The 16,492-nt window shown below is 45.7% G+C and overlaps 1 protein-coding gene across 2 annotated transcripts in view; it reads right to left on the minus strand.

Annotated features, from left to right (window-relative positions):
• The window catches only part of LOC106583629 (plexin-B1), a 265,716-nt gene that overhangs the window by 161,468 nt on the left and 87,756 nt on the right, over positions 1–16,492 (minus strand). The window contains exon 1 of one of the 2 annotated variants that reach the window (XM_045705108.1): positions 905–979. The exons of the other annotated variant lie outside the window; for it this stretch is intronic. The gene's annotated coding sequence lies outside the window, so the exon portion shown is untranslated. Of the gene's footprint in view, positions 1–904; positions 980–16,492 lie in introns of those variants that run through there. 2 annotated transcript variants of the gene reach the window in all.

A 16,492-nucleotide genomic window follows, 5' to 3' on the forward strand; every position in this document is an offset into this window, starting at 1 on the left:
TGGCACGTGGCTGATGCTATCCTGATTGCTTCCTTCCCTAACTAACAATAGGTTATCGGCTCCCCAGACTACACAAACGCTATGTCTATGCAGGCACAGTCCTCCAAAACAAATGTAATAAAGGGCTGAGACTTCAGTTTCTTAATAAGAGTACACTATATAGCATCGTGGGTGAGTCAGAGGGGCCCACTGGCAATTTGTGGAGCCAGCCTACTTCACATTATCAAAAAGAGAATGTTCATTGGAGCCCTAATTCTGAAGTCATGTGAAGCACTAACCAGAATTACTCATGTTACTTCATAATAACAACTGGGAGAGAATGGGCCCCTCCACTCACTTTGATGAGATAGAAAGTCATTCAGCCCTATGACAGCGAACTCATTAAGTTGAATTGTGTTTTCAGTCAAAACGATGAGCGTTAGCCTATATTTGTATGGCTACTTCATTAAGTTTCCACTGCATATCTGTAATGGGAGTAAGCCCATCATTTTAATCCCACAATGACACGTGGTGTTTGTGTGCAAAATCTCCCATTCACATCAACGTGTTTCAGTAAGTGGAAAAGAACACATTAATGTGCAGTCTAGGGCACGCACGCACGCACGCACGCACGCACGCCTGGGCTATCAGTTAGGTCTCACCTGCCTTCTTTTCTAACTCCCAGGATGAGACGTTAACGTCCCTCTAGCTGTCCTACCCCACCCACCCTCTCCTCCACGCCTCGATGGTTTCTCAGACCCTCGCCCTTCTCTACATGCTTGAAGGGCTGGCCCGTCCCCGCCGCCTGTCTGAGTCTTCCTCACATCTCCAGAGATCACAACAGAGAAGCATTCCAGAGTCTACGGAGTGAAAAGAACAGTGTTGTTCATGCGGTTGTGTTGTGTCAGGCCCTGGCCTTACTGACCTACAACCAAACGCACAGCTCTGGTTCAGCGGATATCATTCCAGTCCTGTTCCAAGCAGCATGCTACATCTGCAAATAAAATTAAAATCAATACAGTCAAATACTTACAAGCCCTTAACCAACAATGCAGTTAGGAAAATAAAGAGAATATTTACTAAATAAAGTTTAAAAAAAAAAAATTTAAAGAACAATGCGGCTATATACAGGGCGTACCGGTACTGAGTCAATGTGTGGGGCTACAGGTTAGTCAGGCTATATACAGGGGCTACAGGTTAGTCAGGCTATATACAGGGGCTACAGGTTAGTCAGGCTATATACAGGGGCTACAGGTTAGTCAGGCTATATACAGGGGCTACAGGTTAGTCAGGCTATATACAGGGGCTACAGGTTAGTCAGGCTATATACAGGGGCTACCGGTTAGTCAGGCTATATACAGGGGGTACCGGTTAGTCAGGCTATATACAGGGGGTACCGGTTAGTCAGGCTATATGAAAACCATTTCCTCAAGCTTGAGGTTAAGATCAGCACATGTTCCATTATAATGTTTGAATGTAAAAACTTGGAGGAGAAATCAAAGAGCCATCGCTCAAGTCATTGAGACCAGTGGTAACGAGAGACTCCTAGTAAAATGAGACCACGGCTTGTCGACAGACTTCTGCTATCTAGGACATGTGGTCGTGGGCGTGTCAGTCGATGGGAAACGGATTGACTGTCGAAGCTCTATGGGGAGGTTCAGGGTCATCGAGGAAGTGGCTATTTCAGCGATGTCTATAAGCTCTAGAAATAGCATTTCAATTGTTGGTTACCGTTGATAAGCATTGATAATTGACTACTGTTTGCGTCTTCACCTTGAGTGATCTAGTAAAAAGTAAGGATGTTTTGATACCAGGATGGCAATATTTTTTCCATCACATTAATGTAAACAAAGCACACAAAACTCTTTGGTCCTTTAAAAACCCGTTGTATGTAAAATAGTGTGTACTATAGCTTGGAAAATAAATGTGACTCGATGAAAACAATGATGTTTGTTTCTAACATTAGGGCTGCTTTCCTAAAGAAATTAAATCAGTTTTGGTTTCCATGCCACGATACTAACGAGTATTGCGATGCTGGTATTATCCCGACCCTGGTAGAAAGCATTAGCTGACGCACACCCAAATGTTTTAGAGAAGCTGACTAACGAAGAGTAAACTGTAGAAAAAGAAAGTCGCACACTCTATACATGCTCCCAACTATTTAATGGGTAAACCTAATACCCAACACTATTTAAATGGGTAAACCTAATACCCAACACTATTTAATGGGTAAACCTAATACCCAACACTATTTAATGGGTAAACCTAATAACCAACACTATTTAATGGGTAAACCTAATAACCAACACTATTTAATGGGTAAACCTAATAACCAACACTATTTAATGGGTAAACCTAATAAGCAACACTATTTAATGGGTAAACCTAATAACCAACACTATTTAACCTCTCTAGGGTAGAGGGCAGTATTTTCACATCCGGATAAAAAATTTACCCGATTCAATCTGGTTATTACTCCTGCCCAGAAACTAGAATATGCATATAATTGTTTGATTTGGATAGAAAACACCCTAAAGTTTCTAAAACTGTTTGAATGGTGTCTGTGAGTATAACAGAACTCATATGGCAGGCCAAAACCTGAGAAGATTGCATACAGGAAGTGCCCTCTCTGACCATTTCTTGGCCTTCTATAGCCTCTTTATCGAAAACAGAGGATCTCTGCTGTAACATGACATTTTCTAAGACTCCCATAGGCTCTCAGAAGGCGCCAGAACGTTGAATGATGACTCTGCAGTCCCTGGCTGAAAAACAGTAGCGCATTTGGATAGTGGTCGATCTGAGAACAATGAAACGGGGGCACGTGTGCACGTGAAGAGTCAATTTTCTTCTTTGAACGAAAACAACTTCTCCCGGTCGGAATATTATCGCCATTTTACGAGAAAAATCACATAAAAATTTATTTTAAACAGCGTTTGACATGCTTCGAAGTATGGTAATGGAATATTTAGAATTTTTTGTCACGACATGCGTCCGCACGTCACCGTTCGGATAGGGACCTGAACGCACGGACAAAACAGAGGATATTTGAACATAACTATGGATTATTTTGAACCAAAACAACATTTGTGGATGAATTAGAAGTCCTGGGAGTGCATTCTGACAAAATACAGCAAAGGTAATCCAATTTTTCTTATAGTAATTCTGCGTTTAGTGAACGCCAAACTTGGTGGGTGTCAAATTAGCTAGCCCGTGATGGCGAGCTATCTACTCAGAATATTGCAAAATGTGCTTTTGCCGAAAAGCTATTTTAAAATCTGACACCGCGATTGCATAAAGGAGTTCTGTATCTATAATTCTTTAAATAATTGTTAGGTTTTTTGTGAACGTTTATCGTGAGTAATTTAGTAAATTCACCGGGAGTTTTCGGTATGTTTGCTAGTTCTGAACGTCACATGCTAATGTAAAAAGCTGTTTTTTGATATAAATATGAACTTGATTGAACAAAACATGCATGTTTTGTATAACATAATGTCCTAGGAGTGTCATCTGATGAAGATCATCAAAGGTTAGTGCTGCATTTAGCTGTGGTTTTGTTTTTTGTGATATTATATGCTAGCTTGAAAAATGGGTGTCTGATTATTTCTGGCTGGGTACTCTGCTGACATAATCTAATGTTTTGCTTTCGTTGTAAAGCCTTTTTGAAATCGGACAAATGTGGTTAGATTAACGAGAGTCTTGTCTTTAAAATGGTGTAAAATAGTCATATGTTTGAGAAATTGAAGTTATAGCATTTTTAAGGTTTTTGAATATCGCGCCACTCGATTCCACTGGCTGTTGACTAGGTGGGACGATTTCGTCCCACATACCCGAGAGAGGTTAATGGGTAAACCTAATAATCAACACTATTTAACGGGTAAACCTAATAACCAACACTATTTAATGGGTAAACCTAATAACCAACACTATTTAATGGGTAAACCTAATAACCAACACTATTTAATGGGTAAACCTAATAACCAACACTATTTAATGGGTAAACCTAATAACCAACACTATTTAATGGGTAAACCTAATAACCAACACTATTTAATGGGTAAACCTAATAACCAACATTTTGGCAACACAGTGCCTTCTTCACCTTGACTGGTAACAAACAAGTGCAGTCCTATTTCAACCCTCATCAATGATGTCTTGTCCCAACACTCATTGCTCAAGTGAAGATTCAATAAAAATGCAAATGTTGTAAAATTCTGTCGTGTGGACAACAGTCAAGACTTCTGACTCAAACCCACTGGTGTCAGTTCAGCTACAACTAACCTGTCCTCCTGAGTACAAAATAGATCAATTAACTTAGCTGGATCCACCAGACAGTTCAGAGTATACAGAGACTAAGGCCCATACACTGAAACATGAGCTGCCAATGACCATGCCAGCTACATTCACAGGCAACACAATAAAACCCCTTTCATTGTATCTCAGCCCCCGGAGATCTGTGTTCGTGTTCACGACAAGTGGGTGTTTTTATTTTCAACCCACTTCCTTACATTTTTTGGGTTAACCCCTAAATCTGTGGAATGTGCTCGACTGAAACTGTCACTGTGTGCTTGGATGGTACAAAAATAAAGGCATAACGGAAGAATAGGTCAAGGTTCTCTCTCATGTTTATGTTCTCCACCCAGCCTGTATATTTGCATATGAAGACATAAACAAGTGTTCACTTTGCACAAACTTTGGAATACTTTGATGGTCACAGACCAAAACTAGTGTCCATTAAACACTGTGATTTTGCAAGAAGTACGCACCAAGTGTGTGTGTGTGTGTGTGTTTTTAAAGGATACGCATGTGATGTCTGAGTCCTGACAGTCACCTTCTGCTACCAGAATTCCCTCCAGCTCCAGCTTATTAGGCCAGCTGTGCTGAAGACATCTGATGCTGTGTGTGTGTGTGTGTGTGTGTGTGTGTGTGTGTGTGTGTGTGTGTGTGTGTGTGTGTGTGTGTGTGTGTGTGTGTTTCCAAAATACTGGCAATAAGGAATTCAAGCTTCATAGAAAGTGGTTTTGAGGACAAGTTAGACCTCTTTGTAGGAAATAAATAATTCACTCTCCTCTTTGTGGTGGTGTAGCAACTCAGGCATTTAGGTAAGAAAAACAACCAAGACACTCGGTTTCCCTGTTAACATGACCAAACCCAATTCCAACACATTTTAACAGTGAATCTGTCTGATAAATACTTTAAACCAGGGAAATAATGTTTAGGCAACTCTGAAGTCATACTGACTGGATCCCAGACAATTATTCATGGCTTTAGCTTTACGTGAGAGAAACTAACTTTACAGTAAATCATACGCTGATCAGCATTTTGTTAGGATTTGGTCCCTAAAGAAGATAACACGACAAAGTGGGTTAAAACACTTTATAGCCTTCAGTCATTATATCAAAACATAACCAACATGACTTGACAGAGAGTGTGGTGGGTAGGTGACGAACCATGACTGAAATCTATTGTTAGCCAGTGGTTCATCAAAGAAAAATGCAAATAGCACAGACCCCACCCCCTTCATTCAGTCAAGTTGAGCTGGTCTATTGTAAACAACGCCTCACGTCCCTCACCAGAACACCCCAATCATCTGAAATGGGAGAGGGGACGTTATGCTATAAAAGGTTTAATTGTTTAACAGCTCCCTCTCTAAGCTTTGCTCCTGCTGGGCACGGCGTGAACCAAACACCAACTGTATTTCCCTCCTCTCGCTCTGTCCCAGGGGGGGTTATAGCCCGACGGGATCTGTGAACACCTACTGGCTACGAGATGGCCTGGCCTAAGACTCCACCTCCTCCAGCTGATCAATGGCAGCTATCTGCCAATATAACTGGAGGACGGAGAGGGGAGGAGCCAAGCCAACACACAACAAAGTCACTCTGACCTCTTCTCAACAGCTTCCCACAGGTTAGCCCAGCCTGCGCCAAGCCAAGCCAGACACCTCGGGCTATTCCATGCTAATGTCCCGACTAGCAAATACAGAGGACAACAGATAGAAGTTGGGGGGGTTCGTTCTCAGGGCGACAGAGAGAAGGTAGGCAACTTCAAAACACAGGTGTTTAATGCCACTCCATTTGCTCTGTTCCAGCCATTATTATGAGCTATCCTCCCCTCACTAGCCTCCACTGCTACATATTCTACATGCTATTTCCGGCACTAGGCCTTCACTACAGTATATTATCTTTTTATCTAACTAGGCAAGTCAGTTCAGAACAAATTCTTATTTGACAATGACAGCCTTTTCCCCGTCGTTGTAAAAGCAACATTTTAAAGCTTCATTTTTTTTGGGGTGTAGCAGTCAGTAAATTAACTACTGTATTTTATACCATCTATTGCACCTTTCTTATGCCGCTCTGTCATTGCTCATCCATATATTTATATGTATAAATACTTATTCCACTCCGTTACTTAGATTTGTGTGTATTAGGTAGTTGTTGGGGAATTGTTAAATTACTTGTTAGATATTACTGCACTGTTGGAACTAGAAGCACAAGCATTTCGCTACACTCGCATTAACATCTGCTAACCATGTGTATGTGACTAATAACATTTGATTTGATCTGACCAATTAAGAACTCAAGCAACCCACCAGCATTTCACATCCTTTTACCGAGGTGAGATTGAGCTGAAATGGTTCGGTGTGACCCATGGCTGGTCTTCCAGTGTTGTGTGCACTCCAATGAAGAAGCAACCCTCCCTCCACACACACTTTGCCCTCCCCTCCCTTAGATTAGGCCATTGGGGTGGACCAGGCAGGTGGAAAAGCTTATTCTTGGTAAGTAGAAAAAAAGCCTTGAGCCTACCATGAATAATATAGAGAGAGAGTGTAGTGAGCTTTTTACGAAGCTGCCTGTAGGTTCTGCTGGTGTAGTGGACACAAAGGGCCGTAGTCTGCTGTAAGCCATGCCTGCAGGTTCTGCTGGTGTAGTGGACACAAAGGGCCGTAGTCTGCTGTAAGCCATGCCTGTAGGTTCTGCTGGTGTAGTGGACACAAAGGGCCGTAGTCTGCTGTAAGCCATGCCTGTAGGTTCTGCTGGTGTAGTGGACACAAAGGGCCGTAGTCTGCTGTAAGCCATGCCTGCAGGTTCTGCTGGTGTAGTGGACACAAAGGGCCGTAGTCTGCTGTAAGCCATGCCTGCAGGTTCTGCTGGTGTAGTGGACACAAAGGGCCGTAGTCTGCTGTAAGCCATGCCTGCAGGTTCTGCTGGTGTAGTGGACACAAAGGGCCGTAGTCTGCTGTAAGCCATGCATGCAGGTTCTGCTGGTGTAGTGAAAAGGGCCGTAGTCTCTTACCATGCCTGTAGTTCTGCTGAGTACACAAAGGGCCGTAGTCTGCTGTAAGCCATGCCTGTAGGTTCTGCTGGTGTAGTGGACACAAAGGGCCGTAGTCTGCTGTAAGCCATGCATGCAGAGTTTGCGAACTGTTTAGCCTATAAGCAAAAGGCCCTCGTCGAATGAGGGTTATGAACAAGCATTTATTTCAGCGTTAAGATAAATGTTTGACAAAGACCTGTCACTACAATACATAGAGCAATAGGTGACAGATGCCATCTACAGAGGGATCAGAGATGGGCCTAGATTCTGGTGTGATTTAGAGACACATTTCCAAAGACATGATACATGTGATATGTTCACTAACCCAAAATAAAGTCACAAGAGATGAAGGACTCATGGTTATTCTATAAATATTCTGTCAACACTAGGCCTACAAGAGAACCATGAAGGCTGTACAAATACAGTGAGAAACTGACAATGTTGGGTAAAATATAGGCATATATTTTAAAACACACACCACACACACACACACACACACACAAATGATTACCACCCCGTAGCACTCACGTAGGTAGCCATGAAGTGCTTTGAAAGGCTGGTCATGGCTCACAAAAGCATCCTCCCAAACACCCTAGACCCACTCCAATTCGCATACCGCCCCAACAGATGATGCAATCTCTATTGCACTCCACACTGCCCTTTCCCACCTGGACAAAAGGAACACCTATGTAAGAATGCTGTTCATTGACTACAGCTCAGCGTTCAACACCATAGTGCCCTCAAAGCTAATCACTAAGCTAAGGATCCTGGGACTAAACACCTCCCTCTGCAACTGGATCCTGGACTTCCTGACAGGCCGCCCCCAGGTGGTAAGGGTAGGTAGCAACACATCTGCCACGCTGATCCTCAACACTGGAGCTCCCCAGGGGTGTGTATTTAGTCCCCTCCTGTATTCCCTGTTCATCTACGACTGCTTGGCCAAACACGACTCCAACACCATCATTAAGTTTGCTGGCGACACAACAGTGGTAGCCCTGATCACCAACAACGATGAGACAGCCTATAGGGAGGAGGTCAGAGACCTGGCAGTGTGGTGCCAGGACAACAACCTCTTGCTGAATGTGTGAAAGACAAAGGAGCTGATCGTGGACTACAGGAAAAGGAGGGCCGAACAGGCCATCATTAACATTGACGGGGCTGTAGTGGATCGGGTCGAGAGTTAACCTGTTTAGGATCGGGGGCAGTATTTTCACGGCCGGATAAAAAAACGTACCCGATTTAATCTGGTTAATACTCCTGCCCAGAAATGAGAATATGCATATAATTGTTTGATTTGGATAGAAAACACCCTAAAGTTTCTAAAACTGTTTGAATGGTGTCTGTGTATAACAGAACTCATATGGCAGGCCAAAACCTGAGAAGATTCCATACAGGAAGTGCCCTCTGACCATTTCTTGTCCTCCTTTAGCCTCTTTATGGAAAATAGAGGATCTCTGCTGTAACGTGACATTTTCTAAGGCTCCCATAGGCTCTCAGAAGGCGCCAGAACGGGGAATGATGACTGCAGTCCCTGGCTGAAAAACAGTAGCGCATTTGGATAGTGGTCGATCTGAGAACAATGACACGGGTGCGCGCGTGCGAAGACACCATTTTCTTCTTTCAGTCTTTGAATGAAAACAACGTCTCCCGGTCGGAATATTATCGCTATTTTACGAGAGAAATCGCATAAAAATTTATTTTAAACAGCGTTTGACATGCTTCGAAGTACGGTAATGGAATATTTAGAATTTTTTTGTCACGATATGCGTCGGCGCGTCACCCTTCGGATTGTGTCTTGAACGCAAGAACAAAACGTCGCTATTTGGATATAACTATGGATTATTTGGAACCAAAACAACATTGAGTGTTGAAGTAGAAGTCCTGGGAGTGCATTCTGACAAAGAACAGCAAAGGTAATCCAATTTTTCGTATAGTAAATCTGAGTTTGGTGAGTGCCAAACTTGGTGGGTGTCAAAATAGCTAACCTGTGATGGCCGGGCTATCTACTCAGAATATTGCAAAATGTGCTTTCACCGAAAAGCTATTTTAAAATCTGACACCGCGATTGCATAAAGGAGTTCTGTATCTATAATTCTTAAAATAATTATGTTTTTTGTGAACGTTTATCGTGAGTAATTTAGTAAATTCACCGGAAGTTTTTGGTGGGTATGCTAGTTCTGAACGTCACATGCTAATGTAAAAAGCTGGTTTTTGATATAAATATGAACTTGATTGAACAAAACATGCATGTATTGTATAACATAATGTCCTAGGAGTGTCATCTGATGAAGATCAAAGGTTAGTGCTGCATTTAGCTGTGGTTTTGGTTTTTGTGACATTATATGCTAGCTTGAAAAATGGGTGTCTGATTATTTCTGGCTGGGTACTCTCCTGACATAATCTAATGTTTTGCTTTCTTTGTAAAGCCTTTTTGAAATCGGACAATGTGGTTAGATAAAGGAGAGTCTTGTCTTTAAAATGGTGTAAAATAGTCATATGTTTGAAAAATGGAAGTTTTGGGATTTTTGAGGAGTTTGTAATTCGCGCCACGCCCCATCATTGGATATTGGAGCAGGTGTTCCGCTAGCGGCACATCTAGATGTAAGAGGTTAAGTTCCTTGGTGTCCACATCACCAACAAACTATCATGGTCCAAACACACCAAGACAGTCGTGAAGAGGGCACGACAAAACCTATTCTCCCTCAGGAGACTGAAAATATTTGGCATGGGTCCCCAGATCATCAAACAGTTCTACAGCTTCACCATTGAGAGCATCCTGACCTGTTGCGTCACCGCCTGGTATGGCAACTGCTCGACATCTGACCGTAAGGCGCTACAGAGGGTAGTGTGTACAGCCCAGTACATCACTGGGGCCAAGCTTTCTACCATCCAGGACCTATATACTTGGCGGTGTCAGAGGAAAGCTCAAAAAATTGTCAAAGACTCCAGTCACACAAGTCATGGACTGTTCTCTCTGCTCCCACACGGCAAGTGGTACCGGAGCACAAAGTCTAGGACCAAAAGGCTCCTTAACAGCTTCTATCCTCAAGCCATAAGACTGATGAACAATTCATCAAAATGACACCAGATTTACATAGACGACCCCCCCCCCCCCCAATTTGTTTTTTACATTGCTACTACTTGCTGTTTATTATCTATGCATAGTCACTTTACCCCTACCTACATGTACATATTACCTCAACTAACCTGTACCCCTGCACATTGACTCGGTACCGGTACCCCCTGTATATAGCCGTGTTGTTACTTTTTTTTTTAATTTAGTAAATATTTTCTTAACTCTATTTCTTGAACTGCATTGTTGGTTAAGGGCTTGTAAGTAAGCATTTCACGGTAAGGTCGACACGTTGTATTCGGCGCATGTGACAAATAAAGATTTGAGGACTGGGGAATGCAGTGCAGTCCCCCCCCAACTTAAACAGAAAGGCCATGTTCTCACAGCAATAGACCGTTCCCTCAGCAGTGGATGTCCTGGTTGCGCTTAGCAACAAGAGAACATTCCCGCAACAGGGTATATCCTGGCAAATGGTTGCCAGGAAACACCTTGCTCTATGGGCAGGCACACACACACACACACTTCACACTGTATTAACTATAGCTTTGGACTTAACTCCTGACATGCTCCCTTTAGAGAGATGACACACGACCTTTCACCTTTGACCGTTTAGGAGTGTGAACTAGCAGGAAGTGTCATCGGGGATACATGCAGGCTGTCCCACCTTGGCACGTCAGCCCTGTGTCCAGCAGCCACACACTGACACCAGTGATGCAGTGGTCAAAAACTAAGTGGTTGTTGGGGGGGACTTTGGGCCGGTGGCTGAGAGGTTGCTGGTTCAGGTCTCTGATTTGACTGGGTGGGGATATGTCGACGTGCCCTTGGGCGGGTGCTTGACCCTGGTTGCTCCTGTGGGTCTCTCTGGATGGGAGTCTGCTAGATGACTGAATGTAATGTCAATGTTGAGCGGCTTCACTGCAAGTAGATTGTATGTTTTAAATTCAATAAAATACATTTAATAATAATAATAATAATAATAAGTGGGCAAACGCTGATTGCAGTAAACTGCGTTTACCCTCCACTATGCCACTGACCAACACAGAGAGACACACAAGTCCATTTCAGAATAGGTCAAATTGAGACGACCAAAATAAATCCCACACACCCTCCCCTTATCCAACCTTAAGCAGCCAAAGTGCAAAACTAGTTAACAGTCCAGTCCAACATTGGTCCTTTTCTCTCCGTGACAACCCTCTTTTCCCAGGATAGAGCGGATCCCCCCAGGGGGTTAAGATGTGTGTGTGGGGGGCCATCTTTGGCAGTGATCTTGAGAAAAAAGGGTGTATCTGGGGAAACCGAGCGCTCCCCATTTTCCAAGGACTCCATGGTTCCCACTTAGCAATGGCCGGCAATCCGAAAAACGCTTTTCACACCGCCCGCCTATCGGCCTGCCAAACCAACAAGAACCTGGCGAATGTCACCATACCAGATGCCTCTTGTATTGTTTCCTGGGAGTCAAAAGCCACATGAAGCTCCCTGACGTCATTTAGATTATATTTCACAAGCGTTTTAATATCCATTTACATCAAATCATGAGTTGCCAGTGAATAGCCACTTGTCTAGCGTTGGCGAAAAGCAAGAACCATTCCGTGTAAACAAAAACAAATATCCCACGCTAATAATCAAAATTACCACAACCCCAAAATATCGATCGAAATCAATATTTACATTGCAAAGGAATTTGAAAAAGCTCATATAGGCCCATTGTAAGGTGCACCGATGCCGAAGAACACTAAAAACACAGAACTTTCCAAGCTTCGAAGTTCAGACTTTGGAGAAGTTCTGCCCTAGTTTCTGGGTCTTCAGCAGGTTCCAGATGGTGGACACTCCCCACTACCACACCCACTCACCTACCTATCCCTCTGTGGAGGAGTAGAGTCTGCAGCCAGTCAACACCAGCTGTTCTCCCACAGTCAGTACAGACACACAGTTCAGACAGAGCAAAGCCAAACATATCCTCCCTTCTCTTCCACACCCCTCCCACTATCCTTGCACATCCAGACCTATAGCTCACCCCACTCCATCCCTCCCCTCCACTTCCCCCTTGTTGGCTGGCCTTTTCAACCTTCTGTAACAAAAGAAACAAAGGACGCCAGTGCCGCTTTCCCTCTCTAGCCCCCTGCAGAGAGACCAGGCCACCCTTTCCCTCTCTAGCCCCCTGCAGAGAGACCAGGCCACCTTTTCCCTGTCTACCCCCCTGCAGAGAGACCAGGCCACCCTTTCCCTCTCTAGCCCCCTGCAGAGAGACCAGGCCACCTTTTCCCTGTCTACCCCCCTGCAGAGAGACCAGGCCACCCTTTCCCTCTCTACCCCCTGCAGAGAGACCAGGCCACCCTTTCCCTCTCTAGCCCCCTGCAGAGAGACCAGGCCACCTTTTCCCTGTCTACCCCCCTGCAGAGAGACCAGGCCACCCTTTCCCTCTAGCCCCTGCAGAGAGACCAGGCCACCCTTTCCCTGTCTACCCCCTGCAGAGAGACCAGGCCACCCCTTTCCCTGTCTACCCCCCTGCAGAGAGACCAGGCCACCCTTTCCCCTCTAGCCCCCTGCAGAGAGACCAGGCCACCCTTTCCCTGTCTACCCCCTGCAGAGAGACCAGGCCACCCTTTCCCCTCTAGCCCCCTGCAGAGAGACCAGGCCACCCTTTCCCTGTCTACCCCCCTGCAGAGAGACCAGGCCACCCTTTCCCTGTCTACCCCCTGCAGAGAGACCAGGCCACCCTTTCCCCTCTAGCCCCCTGCAGAGAGACCAGGCCACCCTTTCCCTGTCTAGCCCCCTGCAGAGAGACCAGGCCACCCTTTCCCTGTCTACCCCCGCAGAGAGACCAGGCCACCCTTTCCCCTCTAGCCCCCTGCAGAGAGACCAGGCCACCCTTTCCCTGTCTAGCCCCCTGCAGAGAGACCAGGCCACCCTTTCCCTCTCTAGCCCCCTGCAGAGAGACCAGGCCACCTTTTCCCTGTCTACCTCCCTGCAGAGAGACCAGGCCACCTTTTCCCTGTCTACCCCCCCTGCAGAGAGACCAGGCCACCCTTTCCCTGTCTACCCCCTGCAGAGAGACCAGGCCACCCTTTCCCTGTCTACCCCCCTGCAGAGAGACCAGGCCACCCTTTCCCTGTCTAGCCCCCAGCAGAGAGACCAGGCCACCCTTTCCCCTCTAGCCCCCAGCAGAGAGACCAGGCAACCCTTTCCCTGTCTACCCCCCTGCAGAGAGACCAGGCCACCTTTTCCCTGTCTACCCCCCTGCAGAGAGACCAGGCCACCCTTTCCCCTCTAGCCCCCTGCAGAGAGACCAGGCAACCCTTTCCCTGCCTAGCCCCCTGCAGAGAGACCAGGCCACCCTTTCCCCTGTCTACCCCCTGCAGAGAGACCAGGCCACCCTTTCCCTGTCTACCCCCTGCAGAGAGACCAGGCCACCCTTTCCCCTCTAGCCCCCTGCAGAGAGACCAGGCCACCCTTTCCCTGTCTACCCCCCTGCAGAGAGACCAGGCCACCCTTTCCCTGTCTACCCCCCTGCAGAGAGACCAGGCCACCCTTTCCCCTCTAGCCCCCTGCAGAGAGACCAGGCCACCCTTTCCCTGTCTACCCCCCTGCAGAGAGACCAGGCCACCCTTTCCCCTCTAGCCCCCTGCAGAGAGACCAGGCCACCCTTTCCCTGTCTACCCCCTGCAGAGAGACCAGGCCACCCTTTCCCTGTCTACCCCCCTGCAGAGAGACCAGGCCACCCTTTCCCCTCTAGCCCCCTGCAGAGAGACCAGGCCACCCTTTCCCTGTCTAGCCCCCTGCAGAGAGACCAGGCCACCCTTTCCCTGTCTACCCCCCGCAGAGAGACCAGGCCACCCTTTCCCCTCTAGCCCCCTGCAGAGAGACCAGGCCACCCTTTCCCTGTCTAGCCCCCTGCAGAGAGACCAGGCCACCTTTTCCCTGTCTACCCCCCTGCAGAGAGACCAGGCCACCCTTTCCCTGTCTAGCCCTCTGCAGAGAGACCAGGCCACCCTTTCCCTGTCTAGCCCTCTGCAGAGAGACCAGGCCACCCTTTCCCTGTCTACCCCCCTGCAGAGAGACCAGGCCACCCTTTCCCTGTCTACCCCCTGCAGAGAGACCAGGCCACCCTTTCCCTGTCTAGCCCCCAGCAGAGAGACCAGGCCACCCTTTCCCCTCTAGCCCCCAGCAGAGAGACCAGGCAACCCTTTCCCTGTCTACCCCCTGCAGAGAGACCAGGCCACCTTTTCCCTGTCTACCCCCTGCAGAGAGACCAGGCCACCCTTTCCCCTCTAGCCCCCTGCAGAGAGACCAGGCAACCCTTTCCCTGCCTAGCCCCCTGCAGAGAGACCAGGCCACCCTTTCCCTGTCTACCCCCCTGCAGAGAGACCAGGCCACCCTTTCCCTGTCTACCCCCCGCAGAGAGACCAGGCCACCCTTTCCCTTCTAGCCCCCTGCAGAGAGAGAGAGGAGAGTAGAGAGAGAAAGAAAGAGAAAGACCCTCTCTCCTTCCCTCCCTCTCTACTGCACCAGTTGTCTCGACCTCTGAATACTCGGGTATGAAAAGCCAACTGACATTTACTCCTGAGGTGCTGACCTGTTGCACCCTCGACAACCACTTATTATTTGACCCTGCTGGTCATCTATGAACGTTTGAACATCTTGGCCATGTTCTGTTATAATCTCCACCCGGCACAGCCAGAAGAGGACTGGCCACCCCTCAGAGCCTGGTTCCTCTAGGTTTCTTCCTAGGAGTTTTTCCTAGCCACCGTGCTTCTACATCTGCATTGCTTCCTCTTTGGGGTTTTAGGCTGGGTTTCTGTACAGCACTGTGTGCCATCTGCTGATGTAAAACGAGCTTAATAAATACATTTGAAAGAGAGAATGAAGCCTAGAGAGAGAAAAAGACAAAGACTAGAGAGAGAGACTAGAGAGAGTGAAAAAGACTAGAGAGAAAGACTAGAGAGAGAAATTAACCGGCAATATTCATTCAAAAAAACAGCCCAATAAATTCTACAACATTAACCAATCGTACAGATGGGCTCCAAACAGTGCAGAGAGATTCATTGAAACATTGAACTCAAATGAAATGATGAACTCTATACAGTTTTTCAATAACTCACAATACCAAAACAATAAAGATGGTGTCAATTCGGCTACTCAAAACATCAACTTCATATTCCAAAAAGCAGCATCGAAAGCAAATTTGAGAAAACCAAAGAAATGCAACATCAGAAACAAAAAACAAAATGTTTCTGAAAAATGGTTTGATAATGAATGTAAAACAATTAGAAAACACCTAAGACAAATGAAAAACATAAGCAGCAAAACAACCCAGAGCTACGATATGAATACTTTGAAACTCTGAAACAGTATAAACAAACACTGAAATGCAAGAAATTGAATTATACCAACAAGACACTTGATGAAATTGAAAATGCAATTGACAAAAATCAGTTCTGGGACATGTGGAACAATTTAAGCACAACAAAGCCACAAGATTTAGCCATACAAGATGTAGGAATCTGAAACTTATTTTGATCATCTATACAAAAACATTCCACAGAAAGACTTACAACAGAACCAACTACAAATGAAAGAAAAATGTAACATCCTTGAATCAGTCATTAAAAACCACCAAAATCCATTAGATTACCCAATAAGAACTAAATGAAAAGCTCAAATCTATAAAATCAAATTAGGCTTGTGGTCTAGATAACATCAGAAATGAAATGCTGAACAACAGCACCTGAGTTGCAAAATGCTGTGCTTAAATTGTTCAACATGGTTTTAACTTCTGGCTGCTTCCCTGATGTCTGGAACCAGGGGCTCATCTCCCCTATCCACAAAAGTGGAGACAAATCAGACCCCAATAATTACAGGGAAATGTGCGTAAACAGCAACTTGGGAAAGGTTCTCTGTGGCATTTTGAATTCAAGAATTCAAAACTTTCTTCAAGAAAAAAAATGTAATAAGTAAATGTCAAATTGGCTTTCTCCCTAACCATCGCACTACTGACCATATATACACCTTACACACACTAATTAATAAACACGTCCACCAAAAAAAAGGAGGGCAAAATCTTTGCTTGCTTTATTGACTTTAAAAAAGCATTTGATTCTATTTGGCACAAAGGGCTATTCTACAAAATTC

The sequence above is a fragment of the Salmo salar genome, chromosome ssa22, assembly GCF_905237065.1.
Source record: "Salmo salar chromosome ssa22, Ssal_v3.1, whole genome shotgun sequence".
Lineage (NCBI taxonomy): Eukaryota > Metazoa > Chordata > Actinopteri > Salmoniformes > Salmonidae > Salmo > Salmo salar.